The sequence below is a fragment of the Palaemon carinicauda genome, chromosome 43 (assembly GCF_036898095.1).
Source record: "Palaemon carinicauda isolate YSFRI2023 chromosome 43, ASM3689809v2, whole genome shotgun sequence".
Classification (NCBI taxonomy): domain Eukaryota; kingdom Metazoa; phylum Arthropoda; class Malacostraca; order Decapoda; family Palaemonidae; genus Palaemon; species Palaemon carinicauda.
Genome location: NC_090767.1, coordinates 13,178,701 through 13,196,936, shown reverse-complemented (window position 1 = coordinate 13,196,936; position 18,236 = coordinate 13,178,701). Strand labels below are relative to the sequence as shown.

The 18,236-nt window shown below is 46.7% G+C and overlaps 2 protein-coding genes and 1 long non-coding RNA gene across 3 annotated transcripts in view; all 3 read left to right on the top strand.

Moving 5' to 3' along the window:
- Positions 1-16,397, top strand: part of LOC137633587 (uncharacterized) — a 110,763-nt gene extending 94,366 nt beyond the window's left edge. Inside the window, exons 2-3 of the long non-coding RNA XR_011042290.1 lie at positions 15,333-15,446; positions 16,375-16,397. This is a non-coding gene — a long non-coding RNA (uncharacterized lncRNA). The remainder of the gene's footprint in view (positions 1-15,332; positions 15,447-16,374) is intronic.
- Positions 1-18,236, top strand: part of LOC137633719 (tRNA 2'-phosphotransferase 1-like) — a 534,213-nt gene that overhangs the window by 286,742 nt on the left and 229,235 nt on the right. The gene's annotated exons all lie outside the window — the stretch shown is intronic.
- The window catches only part of LOC137633586 (speckle targeted PIP5K1A-regulated poly(A) polymerase-like), a 388,889-nt gene continuing 387,140 nt past the window's right edge, over positions 16,488-18,236 (top strand). Inside the window, exon 1 of the mRNA XM_068365855.1 lies at positions 16,488-16,600. The gene's annotated coding sequence lies outside the window, so the exon portion shown is untranslated. The remainder of the gene's footprint in view (positions 16,601-18,236) is intronic.

Here is an 18,236-nt window from a genome sequence, read left to right as displayed (position 1 = left end):
ACAGACTTGGTTTGGTCCTCTGATGCGGGCGTTAGTGAGGGTTATGAAACCAGCACTCGCCGACCAGGGTAACAAACCAACGGCTGTCTCTCCTACGCTGAAGAGAAAGAGAGGAGTGGACTTCGTGGTGACTTCCCCCAGGGCGAAGTTGGTTCCCAAAAGGTCGGTCGCGAAGGTCCCTTCTCCTGCACGAGTGCTCTCTCCTTCCCGTCCTCAGGTGGGTCCATTGGGGCGGTAGTCTTCCCCTCGGCACCAAGGGGGAGACTTCGCTTCATGCAGGAGAATCGTCTCGTGAGGAAGGGGCCCCTCGAACCTCGTTGTTGGGATCCTGTATCCCTCCCAGGAGGGAATCCAAGGACTCCAAGACCCTCCCTAAATCCTCTGCAAGGATTCGTCAGGAACCCACGACTACTTGGGGGAATGTCCACGTGTCACCCCAGGAAGAGATCCCTGGGGCAGGAGACTTAGCTGCCAGCCCGCAGGGAGGAGAACAGCAAGAATCCGAACATGCATTCTGGCAGGTCCTAAGCCTGATAAGGCAACTTAACGGGCTTATGTTATGGATCCAGTCATCGCCCCTCGTGAAGGCAAAGACACGATTTTGGATGAAGTGTTTGACATTCGGAAGGCCCCTAAGACCAGTGCGGCTCTGCCCTGGTCTCGGGGGCTGAAGAGTGCCAGGGCTAGGGCCAACGCTTAGCTCGCACTTCTTGCCTCCTCCAGTCGTTCCACTGCTGGGAACAAGCTCATCCCTCCTCCTCGTCTTCAGCAGAGGAGGTATTTCGAGATCCTGGGTGAGCACAACCTCGCTCTTCCTCTCCATCACTCTGTGGAGGAGCTGGCGAAGGGAGTTCCCCTTGAGAAACCCTCTGCCCGGCAGGTGTCGTTCTCGGCGGCAGAGATCCTTAGCCAAGAGAGGGTCGCTAAGTGTGCCATGCAGGCCACTTCGTGGCTGGACTTTTGGCTAGGATCTCTGGGCATCCTATTGCGATCGGAGGACTTGTCCAAGGAGACCAATAGGAAGGCCCTGGAGACCTTCTTGCTCTCGGGCACCCGCTCCATCGAGTTTTTGGCGCACCAGGTTGCCACCCTGTGGGCCAACTCGGTGTTGAAGCGTCGCGATGCTGTGTCCGAGAGATTCCATCCGAAGGTTCCTGCCGTAGATGTGTGTAAGCTCCGACATGCTTCCCTTCTGGGGGAGAACCTGTTTGAGCCTCAAGACATGGAGCGAACGGCTGAGAGGTGGAGGAAATCCAGCACGGACTCCCTCCTCCATAGGGCCTTTACAACTCGGCCCTATAAGCCTCCAGCCCCGCCACAACAGCAGCAACAGCCTCTTAAGGCTCCCAAACAGGCACCGGCAGCTAAGAAGGTGGTGTCTAAGCCCCAGCCCTTTCCAGCCAAGGTCAAGAGGGGCGGTAAGTCCTCCAGGGGAGGCAAGACTCCTAGGGGTGGCGGCCACGGCCGCAAGCCCTAGGGGTGGCAGTCCACCTGTGGGGGGATGCCTTCAGCGTTGCGTCCGCAGGTGGCAGCAACACGGGGCCGATGCTTGGACGGTCTCAGTGATCGGCCAAGGCTATCGCGTCCCGTTCACAACATCTCAACCTGCCCTGACAGCGAATCCAGTGTCGTTGAGCTCCTATGCCACGGGATCGGCAAAGGGGCTGGCCCTTAAGGCCGAAGTCGAGACCATGCTCGAGAAGGGTGCTCTCCAGGAGGTCGTCGACGGCTCCCCAGGCTGCTTCAGTCGACTCTTTCTTGTAGAGAAGGCTACTGGAGGCTGGAGACCCGTCATCGATCTCTCGGCTCTGAACAGGTTTGTCAAGCAAACCCGGTTCAGAATGGAGACAGCAGACACGGTCAGACTTGCGGTGAGACCACAAGACTTCATGTGCACACTGGATCTAAAGGACGCGTACTTCAAGATCCCAATCCATCCATCTTCCAGGAAGTACCTGAGATTTTGCCTAGACAACAAGATCTACCAGTTCAAGGTGCTGTGTTTCGGTCTCTCCACAGCTCCTCAGACGTTCACCAGTGTTCACCCTGATTTCATCTTGGGCGCACAGGAACGGCATTCGTCTCCTTCGTTATCTGGACGATTGGCTGATCCTAGCAGACTCGGAGTCGACCCTTCTTAGGCACCGAGACAGGCCTCTGGATCTTTGCCAGGATCTGGGGATCGTGGTAAACCTCGAGAAGTCCTCTCTGCAGCCGTCCCAACGACTGGTTCATCTAAGCATGCTAATAGACACCAATCTCCACAAAGCCTTTCCATCAGACGACCGGATAGCAAGACTGAGGAGGGTGGCGGAACCCTTCCTCAGGCGAAAAGAACTCCCCGCCCAATCGTGGTTGCGTCTCTTAGGTCACCTATCCTCCCTGGCCCGTCTGGTTCCAAACAGCCGCCTCAGGATGAGATCCCTTCAATGGCGGCTCAAGTCCCGGTGGAATCAAGGATCCGATTCCCCGGACATTCTGATTCCAATGGGGTCTCTGGAACAGACGGACTTGCGATGGTGGCTGGTCGACGAGAACCTGCGGAAGGGAGTAAGTCTTCTCGTCCTCCCCCCGGAATTGACTCTGTTTTCGGACGCGTTAAAAGAAGGGTGGGGGGCGCACGTTCTGAACCAGAGGGCCTCAGGCCTTTGGTCAGAATCAGAAAAGTGCCTACACATCAACCTGCTAGAATTGAAGGCCGTCTTTCTGGCTCTTCAGCAGTTCCAACGGTCCCTGGCGGGTCACTCCGTGATGGTGATGAGCGACAACACCACGGTAGTGGCTTATATCAACAAGCAGGGAGGCCCTTTTTTGCAACAGCTATCCCATCTTGCAGTAGAGACTCTGAGGTGGACCGAAACGCACTCGATAACACTTATCAGCTCGCTTCATTCCTAGCAAGAGGAATGTGCTCGCCGACAGTCTGAGCAGGGCTTCGCAGATAGTGAGTACTGAGTGGTCTTTGGATGGATCCTCAGATAGCCAACAAAGTCCTGACTTTGTGGGGTTCCCCGACTGTGGACTTGTTTGCGACAGCCTTGAACTTCAAGCTGCCCCTGTACTGCTCCCCAGTCCCGGACCCCAAGGCACTCTGGCAAGATGCTTTCCAGGAACGGTGGGACAACATCGACGTGTACGCCTTTCCACCGTTCTGTCTGATGAGAAAGGTGCTTAACAGGACCAGACTATCGGTCAACTGTTCGATGACTCTGGTAGCTCCGCTATGGCATCACGCGGAATGGTTCCCGGACCTTCTGCAGCTCCTGACGGAACTCCCGAGGGAGCTTCCTCCACGACACGAGCTTCTCAGACAGCCCCACTCCGGCGTCCCTCACAGGGCCGTAGCCTCGCTTCGGCTTCACGCCTGGAGACTATCCAGCGTCTCTCAGACAGCCCCACTTCGGCGTCCCTCACAGGGCCGTAGCCTCGCTTCGGCTTCACGCCTGGAGACTATCCAGCGTCTCCTCGTGGAGAGAGGCTTTTCGCAACAGGTTGCAGAGAGAATGTCTCGGCACCTACGAAGGTCCTCTGAGGAAGTCTACCAAGCAAAGTGGAGAGTCTTTTGTGGTTGGTGTCGTGGAAGGGGTATCTCTCCACTCGATGCCACTATTCCAGCAATAGCGGACTTCCTCGTGTATCTGCGGGAAGAAATGCGCCTTTCGGTCTCGGCAGTGAAAGGCTATCGCTCAGCCTTAAGCTTGGCCTTCAGATTGAAGGGCGTGGATATTTCTTCATCGCTAGAACTCTCTTTACTCTTACGTAGCTATGAGCTTACCTGCCCCCAGTCGGAAGTGAGACCCCCTCCTTGGAACGTGGTTCGAGTCCTCAGGTCTCTTAAGAGACCTCCCTTCGAGCCATTACGCCAGGCCTCCAATCGCCACCTGTCTTGGAAGACGGCTTTCCTACTCGCCTTGGCTTCGGCCAAGCGGGTTAGTGAACTTCATGGTCTCTTGTACGACATCGCCCATTCAAGGGGATGGGGGGAGGTAACGTTCAGATTCGTCCCTGAGTTTGTTGCCAAGACTCAGAATCCTGGAGTGCCGGATCCTCGGTTCGACTCTTTCAGGATAGCGAGTCTCCGTTCTGTAATAAGCGACCCAGACCAGCTGCTACTATGTCCAGTGAGGTGTCTGAGGCACTACTTGAAGAGAACGGCTGCAGTCCGTCCTTATGTGCGAGCTTTGTTTGTGAGCACAGGCAGGACTAAGAGGAGGGTCACCAGGAACACCATCTCAGCTTGGATTCGAAGGGTTATCCACCATGCCCTGAATCCTGACCCTCCTCCGTCACGTCGCCCTCGCGCCCACGATGTCAGGGGTGTTGCTACATCCCTGGCCTTCAAGAGAAACTTCTCTGTGACGCAGGTACTTCAAGCTGGGGTCTGGAAGCGTCAAACGACCACCACAGCCCACTACCTGCAAGACGTGACCCACAGGAGCCTCGATACGTTTTCTATCGGCCCTGTGGTGGCTGCACAACAGCTGGTCTAACCTCAGGCTCCTTTTTGGACAAGTAGCAGTAGGTTGAGGGCGTTGTTACCCGGTCTTAGTCTGCGTGAATGAAAGAGTATGTCTGACCCTTACTTCTTTCTTCATTCTCCCCTCTCTTGGGGAAGCAGCATCCTGGTCCTCGCATAGCTGACCTCGACCTCTGCAGGTAACCCATGCTTCTTTGTGCTCCTAGTATTAAGCTTAATACTGTTGCGTTTCCCATACCCTGACGAGGTGGTATTGGGAACGTCTTATCCTAGAATTCCTATCTGAAGGTCTCAAGGTCAACTTCATAGGACGAGTCACACTCTCCTCCTCACACTGCTTATGTAGGCCACTCGTTGACTTGTAAGGTACAGGGGCCCCCTCTCTCTAGTGCTGCTCACTGTAAGGCTGGGGACTTTCCACCCTTCCTAACGGGTAAGTCACCCTCTGTAAATAGCGTGGTTTGTATTTCGGTTACGGAACAAATGACAAATTCGAAGATAATTTGTATTTTTCAATATTTAACTTAGCCGGTGATTATATAGCTGCAACTCTGTTGCCCGACAGACAACTCTAAGGTAAAAACTCGCCAGCGATCGCTACACAGGTTGCGGGTGTGCCCAACAGCGCCATCTGTCGTCCAGATACCCAGTACTCAATGTAAACAAAGACTCAATTTTCTCTCTGTCGAGCTATCGACAAGACGTACTTACTCGCTGTTGCTAAACTGGAGTTTTTTCACAACTAATTGGTGAAGTACTTTATTCTAGTTTTGAGCTTTCGCTGTGCAGGTTTTCTCTTCACACAAATCCTTGAACTCTTTTTGATAACGGATTCTTTGTTGATGACTTTTTGATAGTTTTTGAATTTCCCTTTGACCAATTCAAAATGGCTGACCCTTCACAAGTCCCAAAATTTAGGAAGTGCAATGCTAGGGACTGTTCAAGGCGTCTTCCGAAGGCTTCTATCGACCCTCACACTGTTTGTTCCAATTGTCGGGATAAAACCTGTCAATTGGAAGATCGGTGTGAGGAGTGCGTTGGGCTTTCGGAATTCGATTTTATCGAATTCCAAAAGTATACACGTAGGCTAGAGAGAGATAGAGTTAGGAGAAGTTCTTCTCGTTCTGTTGATGTATCCTCTCCTCATGCCCCACAACCTATTCCTTCCCCTGTAGTGGTTGCTCCTAACCCCCCTCCTGGCACTCAGGAACCTTCGATGGCTGATATGATGCGTGCCATCCAGGCTCTGGGTGAGAGAGTTGAGTCCCTTGCTAGTGACCGTAATCAGCTCATGGCGGATGTGAAGGAGCTTAAGTGCAAAAGTGCAGTGGGAAGTGCTAAAGTGCCGAGTGATAGTGTTGTGGATAGTGTTGCGCTTGAGGGTTCGTCTGTTCGTGCCTGTCGTCCTCCTAGTCCGGGACCTCTTGCAAGCTCCCAAGTCCAGGGGAGAAGCAATGTCGTACGACAAATGGGTTCGAGAGGCTTTAATCAGCGAACAGACGTTCCCTCCGTGGTACCGGGCGTATCTACCCAAGATCGCTCCTACCTAACTAAGACGAGAGAGCCCATTTATACCTCGTCTTCGGAAGGTGTTTCTCGCAAGAAACACTGGACCAAGGTCTCACGACCGCTTAAACGCAAGTCGGTCCCTTCAGCGCAAGTCCAACGGCCCGGTTGTAGCCACTGGGTCAGTTTCGGACTCGCTGCCGTCATCCGATGACTGCTCTCCGCCTAAGAGAGGCAAAGCGGTACCGCTTCAGACAGTAACACCGTCTGTTGCCGCACCTGCTCCTGTAGACCCTAAGTGGTCTCTACTGCAAGACATGCAGTCTAAACTAACGTCGCTAATGCAGGACTTTCGTGCGGAGAAGGTTGCTGCCGCACCAGCTAGTGCAGTACCTAGCCTACAACCTTCCACACGATCGGTTGTGCGTCCTGTGGACGCTGAGGTAACCTTCTCACGCTCTCCAGTTGAGAGAGTTCCGCCCCCATGCGTTCCAGTGTGATCTGCCAGCCGCATGTTGACGTTAAGCGATGCACGGAGGTCTCCGTTGACGTTCGGGAGGTTCACCAACCGTCAGAGTTGCTTTGTTTTGACGCGGTGCGTCAACCTCCGCAACCCAGTGTGGTTTCCACTGCGCACCCACATCAGTCCAGACAGTCTGGAGTAGACGCTGTGCGTCCCCGCGCTGCCATGGTTGTTGCCAGTTCACAGACTGGGCAGCAGTTCCATGACGTTGCGTCCGGGTCAGTCACGCATGCACCCGTGCGACCGGACTTGGCGAACCAGCCGTTACCCACTCCGTTGCCGTTTCCTCATCAGTTATCGGATGAGGGACTTTCTGATGATGATGTTGCTGCACACATAGATGAACCACAATCAGAATTGGACGAGCCTAAGTCTTCTCAACCCTCTTTGGACTTTAGGAAAGTTTTGGCCATTTTCAAAGAGATGTTTCCGGACCAGTTTGTTTCTGTGGCTCCTCGTTCTCCTCCGTCAGAGTTTGTGTTAGGCATGCCGTCTACCACTCCTGCCTTTACTAGACTCGTCCTCGCACGCTCGTCCAAGAGAGCTTTGCGGGTGTTAGGAGAATGGTTGCAGTCCAAGAAGAATTTAGGGAAGACAGCCTTTACGTTTCCCCCTGCTAGACTCTCTTCTAGATCGAGCGTCTGGTATGCCACGGGAGAAGTTCTCGGCTTGGGAGTTCCTGCCTCTGCCCAGGGCGACTTCTCAAGCCTCGTAGACTCTCCCCGCCGCCTTGCCATGAGACGCTCAAAGATATGTTGGTCATCTTCGGACCTGGACCACCTTTTGAAAGGTATCTTTAGGGCCTTCGAAGTTTTTAACTTCTTAGACTGGTGTCTAGGAGCCCTAAGCAGAAAGATCTCTCCCACAGAGAAAGAGTCTTCCTTGCTCATTATGTCCTGCATGGACAAGGCCATACGTGATGGGTCTAATGAGCTTGCTGCATCATTTGTGTCCGGAGTCCTTAAAAAGCGTGAAAACCTATGCTCATTCCTTTCAGCTGGAGTTACACCGTGCCAGAGATCCGAGCTTCTTTTTGCTCCTCTTTCCAAGTGCCTTTTTCCAGAAGACCTGATTAAGGAAATAGCCGCTTCATTGATACAGAAGGACACTCACGATCTTGTTGCGTCCTCCGCTCGCAAAGCTACCCCTTTGCCTACCTTGTCAGCTAGACCAAGGATGGACACTCCAGCGTCCCGTTTTATTCCGCCCTTTCGTGGCAGAGCCTCCAGCAGAGGAGGTGCTCGTGCCGAAGGGAAACGAGGAAAGAAGAAAGGAACCAAGTCCTTTAAGGGCAGAGTCTGACTGCCAGCTTCTTCAGACAGCAGTGGGAGCCAGACTCAAGAACTTCTGGCAGACCTGGGAAGAGAGAGGCGCAGATGCACAATCTGTGAAGTTGCTCAGAGAGGGGTACAAGATCCCGTTTGTACGGAAACCCCCTCTAGCAACGTCTCCCATCGATCTCTCTCCCAGGTACAGAGAGGAAGACAAGAGACGAGCCTTGAAACAGGAGGTGTCTCTTTTACTAGAGAAGGGAGCGGTGGTCAGAGTCTCGGACCTTCAATCTCCGGGATTCTACAACCGACTCTTCTTGGTGTCAAAGAAGACAGGAGGGTGGAGGCCGGTGCTAGACGTCAGTGCGCTGAATGTCTTTGTCACAAAGCAGACGTTCTCCATGGAGACCTCAAAGTCAGTCTTAGCAGCGGTCAGAAGGGAAGACTGGATTGTCTCTTTAGACCTAAGGGACGCCTACTTCCACGTCCCCATCCACCCGGACTCCCGACCTTTTCTGAGATTCGTTTTCGAAAAGGTTGTCTACCAGTTTCAAGCCCTGTGCTTTGGCCTAAGCACAGCTCCTCTTGTGTTTACGAGGCTGATGAGGAATGTAGCCAAATTCCTTCATTTAGCGGACATCCGAGCCTCCCTCTATTTGGACGACTGGCTTCTCAGAGCTTCTTCCAGTCGTCGCTGTCTGAAGGATCTAAAGTGGACTCTAGATCTGACCAAGGAATTGGGTCTCCTTGTCAATATGGAAAAGTCACAACTGGTCCCATCCCAAACTATTGTGTATTTAGGGATGGAGATTCACAGTCTAGCTTTTCGGGCTTTTCCGTCGGCCCCCAGAACAAGCCAAGCCCAGTTATGCATCCAGAACATGCTGAAGAAGGAACGATGTTCAGTCAGGAAGTGGATGAGTCTGATAGGGACGCTATCATCCCTGGAACAGTTTGTGTCATTAGGAAGACTACACCTCTGTCCTCTTCAATACCACCTAGCATTTCACTGGAAAAAGGACAAGACGCTAGAAGCGGTCTCGATCCCCATTTCCGAGAAGATGAAGTCTTGCCTGACTTGGTGGAAGGACAGTATCAGCCTAAGAGAGGGTCTTCCCCTGGCTGTTCAGACTCCCAACCACATTCTCTTCTCGGACGCATCGGACGTAGGCTGGGGCGCGACATTAGACGGTCGGGAATGTTCGGGACTATGGAACTCGAGTCAAAGGATAATGCATATCAATTGCAAGGAGCTACTGGCAGTTCATCTGGCCTTGAAAAGCTTCAGGTCTCTCCTTCAAGGCAAAGTGGTGGAAGTGAACTCGGACAACACCACTGCCTTGGCGTACATCTCCAAGCAAGGAGGGACCCACTCACTGACGTTGTACGAGATCGCAAGGGACCTGCTCATCTGGTCAAAAGGTCAAAACATATCACTAGTAACGAGGTTCATCCAAGGCAACTTGAATGTCATGGCAGATTGTCTCAGTTGGAAGGGGCAAGTCATTCCAACAGAATGGACCCTCCACAAGGATGTATGCAAGAGACTTGGGGCCAACCAACCATAGATCTCTTTGCAACCTCGATGACCAAGAGGCTCCCAATATATTGCTCACCAATCCCAGACCCAGCAGCAATACACATAGATGCCTTTCTCCTAGATTGGTCGCATCTAGATCTACAGTATACGCATTCCCACCGTTCAAGATTGTCAACAAGGTACTGCAGAAGTTCGCCTCTCACGAAGGGACAAGGTTGACGCTAGTTGCTCCCCTCTGGCCCGCGAGAGAATGGTTCACCGAGGTACTTCGATGGCTAGTAGACGTTCCCAGAAGTCTTCCTCTAAGGGTGGACCTTCTACGTCAGACACACGTAAAGAAGGTACACCAAAGCCTCCACGCTCTTCGTCTGACTGCCTTCAGACTATCGAAAGACTCTCGAGAGCTAGAGGCTTTTCGAAGGAGGCAGCCAGTGCGATTGCTAGAGCAAGGAGAGCGTCTACCATTAGAGTCTACCAATCGAAGTGGGAAGTCTTCCGAGACTGGTGCAAGTCAGTTTCTGTATCCTCGACCAGTACCTCTGTAGCTCAGATAGCTGACTTTCTCTTATACCTGAGAAAAGAACGATCACTTTCAGCTCCCACTATCAAGGGCTACAGAAGCATGTTGGCATCGGTCTTCAGGCATAGAGGCTTAGATCTTTCCAACAATAAAGATCTACAGGACCTCCTTAAGTCTTTTGAGACCACGAAGGAGCGTCGTTTGGTTACACTTGGTTGGAATTTAGACGTGGTACTAAGATTCCTCATGTCAGACAGGTTTGAGCCGCTACAATCAGCCTCCCTGAAAGATCTCACCTTAAAGACACTTTTCCTGGTATGCTTAGCCACAGCTAAAAGAGTCAGTGAGATTCATGCCTTCAGCAAGAACATCGGATTTTCGTCAGAAAAAGCTACATGTTCTCTACAGCTTGGTTTTCTAGCCAAAAATGAGCTACCTTCTCGACCTTGGCCGAAATCGTTCGATATTCCCAGCTTATCGAATATGGTAGGCAATGAACTAGAAAGAGTCTTATGCCCTGTGAGAGCTCTTAAGTTCTATTTAAAACGTACTAAACCTTTACGAGGCCTATCTGAAGCTTTATGGTGTTCAGTTAAGAAACCATCTTTGCCTATGTCAAAGAATGCTTTATCCTATTTTATCAGACTGTTAATACGAGAAGCTCATTCCCATCTGAGTGAGGAAGACCAAGCATTGCTGAAGGTAAGGACACACGAAGTTAGAGCTGTCGCAACTTCCGTGGCCTTTAAGCAAAATAGATCTCTGCGAAGTATAATGGACGCAACCTATTGGAGAAGCAAGTCAGTGTTTGCGTCTTTTTATCTAAAGGATGTCCAGTCTCTTTACGAGGACTGCTACACACTGGGACCATTCGTAGCAGCGAGTGCAGTAGTGGGTGAGGGCTCAACCACTACAATTCCCTAATTCCATACCCTTTTAATCTTTCTCTTGAAATGTTTTTATTGTTGTTTTTGGGTTGTCCGGAAGGCTAAGAAGCCTTTCGCATCCTGGTTGATTTGGCGGGTGGTCAAAGTCATTTCTTGAGAGCGCCTAGATTAGGGGTTTTGATGAGGTCCTGTTGTATGGGTTGCAACCCTTGATACTTCAGATCCTAGGGGTCGATCAGCATCCTAAGAGGATCGCGAGGCTCCGTAAGGAAGACGTACTTAAAAGGCAGAGTAATTGTTCAAGTCGACTTCCTTACCAGGTACCTATTTATTTTGTTTTTGTTATTTTGATAACTTCTAAAATGAAATAAAAACTCTTAGCTCATAAAAGTGTAAACATATATTGCTGGTCTCTACCCACCCCCCTGGGTGTGAATCAGCTATATAATCACCAGCTAAGTTAAATATTGAAAAATGTTATTTTGATAATAAAATAAATTTTTGAATATACAGTGAACCCTCTCTACTTCGCGGTTCGACCATCGCGGATTCACCACTTCGCGGATTTTTTTCATAACCCATGTATATACATATATCGCGGATTTTCCGGAAATATTGAAAATACCGCGATGTGACCGATGGTGGAGATTGGAGAAAGTAAGGAAAATTGAAGCATGATTGATTTTCAATATAAATGAAACTTTGAGGAGCAACAAAGATATCATTTGTTTGAGAGATAGAGAGAGGTAAGGAATGGGAGGTAGTGAAAAGTAGCCCACAGAGGGAGAGAGAGGTAGAGGTAGAGAGAGAGAGGTAGAGAGAGAGAGAGAGAGAGAGAGAGAGAGAGAGAGAGAGAGAGAGAGAGAGGGGGGTTTAAATGTAATAAACAAAAAAAATTGGTGCTTACGTAATATCAACTGTATACTGTAGACGGTTTGAATAAGTTAAGAAATGGTATAAACGATACTTTGTTAGTGTATTCGTACACACTCAAGAGCGGCAGCTAGATGACAGCTGATCTAATCACAGCCAAAAGTAAAACAAAAAGAAGTCAACAATACTCGATTTTTAAAACACACCCGAAATTTAAAAACAAAAGAACACGCTTTCTTAATGTGCAATTAACTATTTAAAGAGTGGCAATTTACTAGAATAAAATGATATTTCCCAAAAAATAGTGGTTTGCTGATGAAATCGAATGCCGTATTTTTAGCTATGATTGAAATGGATGTAGACTCGGCCTAATTTTTTTGTTTCGTATTTAATTGACACTAAGAAAACTAATTTTAGTTTCTACATCTAAATGTAAGTATTGTATAACATGAAGAGAGAGAGAGAGAGAGAGAGAGAGAGAGAGAGAGAGAGAGAGAGAGAGAGAGAGAGAGAGAGAGAGAGAGAGAATGAATCACCTGTTGTAATCAAATGGCGTGTTTTTGTTTCATGAGAATTTCATCGCCACGACTATAACAACAACATACTGTACTGAACTTTACAGTATTTTACAGACTACTGTAATATGATAAAGTAAAATATTTGTAATCTATTTTATATGAAATGGGGCTATTTTTTTTTTTTGTTTAAAATTTACATTTACGTATGTAAAACCAACTCTCTCTCTCTCTCTCTCTCTCTCTCTCTCTCTCTCTCTCTCTCTCTCTCTCTCTCTCTCTCTCTCTCTCGTAGATTGTTTTCCTGCTTTGCTACGTATGTATGAGTTTATATAGATACGGTAAATAATATTTGTAATAACATATTTTATAAAAGCTTTTACTGTAATATCATTATTTATCACTTTCATCATGCGCGTTAAATTCCTTAGTTTGTTTACTGAGCGTACTTTATGACGCCGTCGTTTCAGGCGGCGTCATAAAGAAAAACATTTCATTTGGAAGTCCTAAGAAAAATTAAGTAAAACATTAGTACCTGTAATAACCAAATCAACATACTGTACTGAATAATCAATATAATCGCTGCAAAAACTAACCTATACACAAATGTGTAAATGCGTTTGTTTCTTCATAATAATCAAAGATAAACGTAAACAAAACATTGGTTGCCATTTTTTTATCGTGCTTTTTGGCGTGTTTAGGAAACGCATGATTTAAAGTCGCCTTTAATATTTGTGCCTGTTTTAGTTTAGGGTACGTTAGTACATGCATTAAGTGTTCTGTACATTAAAGGGTAGTTTGTTAACAGTACTACGTACAAGGGAAGGTTTTAAAAGTCTGAATATACATGTTGAAATAAATAGGTAAATATGGTGTCACTACTTCGCGGATTTTCACCTATCGCGGCCGGGTCTGGAACCTATCTACCGCGATAAACGAGGGTTCACTGTACTTACCCGGTGATTATAAATTAAAGGACCCTCCCTTCCTCCCCAATAGAGACGCAGTGGGACGAGGAGAAAATTGAGTCTTTGTTTACATTGAGTACTGGGTATCTGGACGACAGATGGCGCTGTTGGGCACACCCGCAACCTGTGTAGCGATCGCTGGCGAGTTTTTACCTTAGAGTTGTCTGTCGGGCAACAGAGTTGGAGCTATATAATCACCGGGTAAGTATATTCAAAAATTTATTTTATTATCAAAATAACATTTTTCCTAACCATACAAACCTTATCTATTTACACATATGTGCCCGCCATCCCTGACCCCCAAGTCAGTCCTACCTCTAAGTGAAGTGAAGCAAGTCACCGGTGTGTGGAGGGGGGAGGGGTAGCAAGCTACCCTTCCCCACCCCCACTAACTAGCGCGGGGGTAATTAACCCTCGTTAAAACTATTGGCTCGTCATTTCAGCTGCACTAAAAGGTAAACCCTCTGTAAATAGCTAAGGTTTGTATGGTTAGGAAAAATACAAATTATTTTCGAATTTGTCATGTTTTTAAGATTTTAACATTTTCAAGGTTATAGATTCTATAAAAAAAGATTAAAGTTTTTATTTATCACAAATTCTGTTTGATATTTTTTTTCTCTTATTAAAATTTATTATTGTTATTGTTATTATTATTATTACTACTTTCTAAGCTACAACCCTAGTTTGAAAAGGAGGATGCTATAAGCCTAGGGACTCCAATAGGGAAAAATAGCCCAGTCAGGAAAGGAAACAAGGAAATCAATAAATTATATGAGAAGCACCAAACAATTTAAATCAGAACAGTAACAACATTCAAACCAATATTTCATATATAAATTATAAAAAGAGACTCAAGTAACTCTGTTCATCTTTAAAACATTTCCTGCAAGTTTGAACTTTTGAAGTTTTACCGATTTAACTACCCTATTAGGAAGATCATTCCAAAACTTGGTCACAGCTGGAATAAAACTTCTAGAATACTTTGTAGTATTGAGCCTCATGATGGAGAAGGCCTGACTATTAGAATTAACACATCATCATCTCTTACGCCTATTGACGCAAAGGGATTTGGTTAGATTTCACTAGTCGTGTCTATAGCTTTTAAATCAATACTTCTCCATTCATCATCTACTTCACGCTTCAAGTATTACAAACAGGATGGTACAGGCCGGAAAGATCTGAATGTAGAGGATGGTCAGAAATTTGAGAATAAACACTCACTCACTCACTCACTCACTCACTCACTCACTTCAAGGATAGGAATTGATGACAGTTTCTGGTTCCGTTGAAGCCATCTGAACGCCTCCGGCATTTTTGGAATGAGCGTTGAAGTCACGTAAACAACCCTTTTTGATGGCTAACTTCCTAACCGAAAGGCCTTCTTTAAAAAGAATGATGTTTAATTCATTACTTTACTGTATATCTGTACCATTGAGCTTAGCTCCTTTGACAACACAGTAATTTTACTGGTGTTACTGATCTTAGAATAATCTAGGCTTTATATCTGAATCCATATAGTATAAGTATAAAGTTTATTTGCTATTTCCTTTCCTTTCTTGGCTTCTTTCCCTGGAGCATCGTGTAGCTTGGCTAGTAGCAATAATACTAATAACTAATAATACAGTAGTCTGTACCATGGTCTTCTACTGTCTTGGGTTAGAGTTCTCATGCTTGAGGGCACACTCGGGAACAAGATTCTGTCTGGTTCCTTATTTCCTTTCCTCACTGCAGGACTATTTTCCCTGTTGGAGCTCTTGGGTTTATAGCATCCAGCTTTTCCAACAATTATTATACATTAACGATGATGATATTAATCACTTGAGTTGAAATGAGAGAAATGTGGTTACAGCAACTTGGAATAATCCAAGACTGTTTGCATATTTTATTATTATTACTTTTATTATTATTATTATTATTATTATTATTATTATTATTACTAGCCAGGCTACAACCCTAGTTGGTAAAGCAAGATGCTAAAAGCCCAAGAGCTCCAACAGGAAAAAATAGCCGAGTGAGGAAAGGAAATAAATAAACGATACAAGAAGTAATAAAAAATTGAAATAAAATATTTTAAAAATATTAACATTAAAACAGATAATTAACATATAGACTATTAAAAGACTTATGTCAGCTTGTTCAACATAAAAACATTTGCTGCAAGTTTGAACTTTTGAAGTTCTACTGATTATTATCAGAGTACTTGTCGATGTAATTTTGGCGAACTCGTTACTTAAATCGTATTTTACTTTCAGGTGACAGTAGAAAAGGTGAGGGAGATAGTGGCGAATTGCCCCAAACAGCGGTTCAAGCTAGAAGAGCGTGAGGCTGAGCTATACATCAGAGCTAACCAGGGCCATAGCCTTCAGGTATATACGTTTTGAATCGTTATTATCATTGCAGACATTGAAAAATGAAACATTGCAACTTGATGCTGGAAAATGGTTGTCTGCTAAAGAAGGTGATGAATGCAAGAGTTGATGGGAGAAGTACAAGAGGAAGGCCAAGGTTTGGGTGGATGGATGGAGTGAAGGAAGCTCTGGGTGATAGGAGGATAGATGTGAGAGAGGCAAGAGAGCGTAGTAGGAGTAGGAATGAATGGTGAGCTATTGTGGCACAGTTCCGTTAGGCCCTGCTGCTTCCTCCGGTCGCCTTGGTGTCCGCGGAGGTAGCAGCAGTAGGGGATTCAGCATTATGAAACTTTATCTGTGGTGGGTAACGTGGGAGGGTGTGCTGTGGCACCCTAGCAGTACCAGCTAAACTTGGCTGAATCCCTTATCAGGCTGGAAGGAGAGGAGCGAGGAAAGTCCCCTTTTATTCCTTTGTTTGATGCTGGCTACATCCCAAAATTGGGGGAAGTGCCTTAGTAAATAGATATAGATAATTGGTGATGTGGCCAAAGCATTATTGATTTAGTTGAGGGTCAGACTTGAGAACTAAGAATCTATTACTGTTATCTGAATTGTATGCCTTAAACGTCATTCCTGATTGCAGTAGCGTTGGCGTCTACTGGCGTAAGGTTTAAAACACGTGATCTGACACGCGCGTTGAACGTATCTGTTTCCTCGCTAGAGTTTACTTCACATATCTGACCTTCTGTCTGTTTCCTATCTCTTTTTTGACCTTGATTTTTGTTGAAAGTAAAGATGCTATATTCCTAGTTCTGTATAGAATATTGGCAATTGTGCTCTCTCTCTCTCTCTCTCTCTCTCTCTCTCTCTCTCTCTCTCTCTCTCTCTCTTTTTTTTTTTTTTTGTAGTAGTAGTAGTACATTTTAACTTCATGATCTTTTTCCAGGTTGAGGACCTAGAGCTAGAGGAGATCACGTTGGACGACGGCACGCCGGTGATCCACGGGACGTACCGCAAGTACTGGGAGAGCATCCGAAAGGAAGGCCTCCGTCGCATGACCCGCAACCACGTGCACTTCACCTCCAAGACGCCAGAAGAGGTCGCCGGTGGCAGCGGAATCCGGAGCTCCTGCCAGATTTACATTTACGTGGACTTGGCCAAAGCTTTGCAAGGTTTGTTTACTTCTTGGGCTCTGAATTGTTCCTTCAGAAATGCCAACTATTGTTCTCTAATGGTAATATAAGTAGACGAGGTTAAGTGATGAGGTGACTGAGATATTGTAGGCTCTTTGACACAGGAGAGGTCAATTGGCAAAGGCATTTGTATTAGGAAAAAGGGGAAATAGGCTCTTTGACACAGGAGAGGTCAATTGGCAAAGGCATTTGTATTAGGAAAAAGGGGAAATAGGCTCTTTGACACAGGAGAGGTCAATTGGCAAAGGCATTTGTATTAGGAAAAAGGGGAAATATTATGCCCTAGTGAATTGGCAAAGGCATTTGTATTAGGAAAAAGGGGAAATATGCCCTAGTGAATTGGCAAAGGCATTTGTATTAGGAAAAAGGGGAAATCTGCCCTAGTGATTTAAGAAGTACGTAAACTCGGGAAACATAAAAAAAATTGACATGAGAAATGGACCTGAATAAGAAAAAGATCTTTCAAAATACAGTGCACATACTATATAAAAAAGTACATATAACAGAATTCAATTCAGAATAGCAATTTACATAACACAAGATCATTTACAAAGAATGTCATTGTTCAGTGGCTACTTTTCACTTGGTAAGTGTAGACGAGACTCTTCTAGGAGTAGGACACTCCAAAATCAAACCATTGTTCTCTAGCTTCCTTACCACTATTTTGGGTCAGAGTTCTCTTGCTTGAGGATACACTCATGCACACTATTCTATCAATTTCCTTATTTCCTTTCCTCAATGGGCTATTTTCCCTGTTGGAGCTCTTCTAGAGCTTAAAGCCTTTGCTATTCCAACTAGGGTTGTAGATTAGCTAATAATAATAAGGATTTTAATGTAGACATATTTGCATAGTAGAAAGGGTTATTTGCATTTGAGAGAAAGTCAATTTAGGAGTAACTACAACTATCAAATAATATTATGATATGAATTTGAAGTTCATGCTCATTAAACACTTTGTCTGCAAGCTGTACACAATCCTGCGGCCTCTCAAATTTGGCCTGTTTTAATATTTTCTTTCCTCAAAGAAGTCCAGAAACATCGTTTGACAGGAGTCAAGTAGGACTACGCTTGATAGAGACTGCATTGTACCGAGACCCAGCGCAGACTGATTGCAGCTTGGTACACAATACAGTCCTACGCCTCCGCTATTGGCGCTCAGCCTCATATCAAACCCAGCACGTGCTCCGTCTGTCAGGAGTGAAGGGCACCACTGCATTTCACCCATTTCTTCCTGTGGACGATCAAGGTACACTGGTCTCTTTTACTGAAGAGGCATTTATTCCAATAGGAGAGAAATACTGTAGACTTGGGTTGGGGGTCGATTGGTGGGACTAACCAGTAGTGGATCGCCTCGCTCTTACGAGGTACGAGACATTCCTTCACTTGATAGGGATCGGGATTACCATCCATGGTCTCCTCTGTGCGATCTTCTTGCCACCAGCGACACTGTCACACGTTCCCACGTCAGGCAGAATTGGCTGTCGCCCATCCATCCCCGGCTTGGCTAGTCCACATGTTTGGTCGGCCATTGAGGGCCACAGGTAATTGGCTAGGACTGATCTCAAAGCTCTCACGAGCACCCAGGATTCCCCATTGCGCTTGTACAATTGTTGGC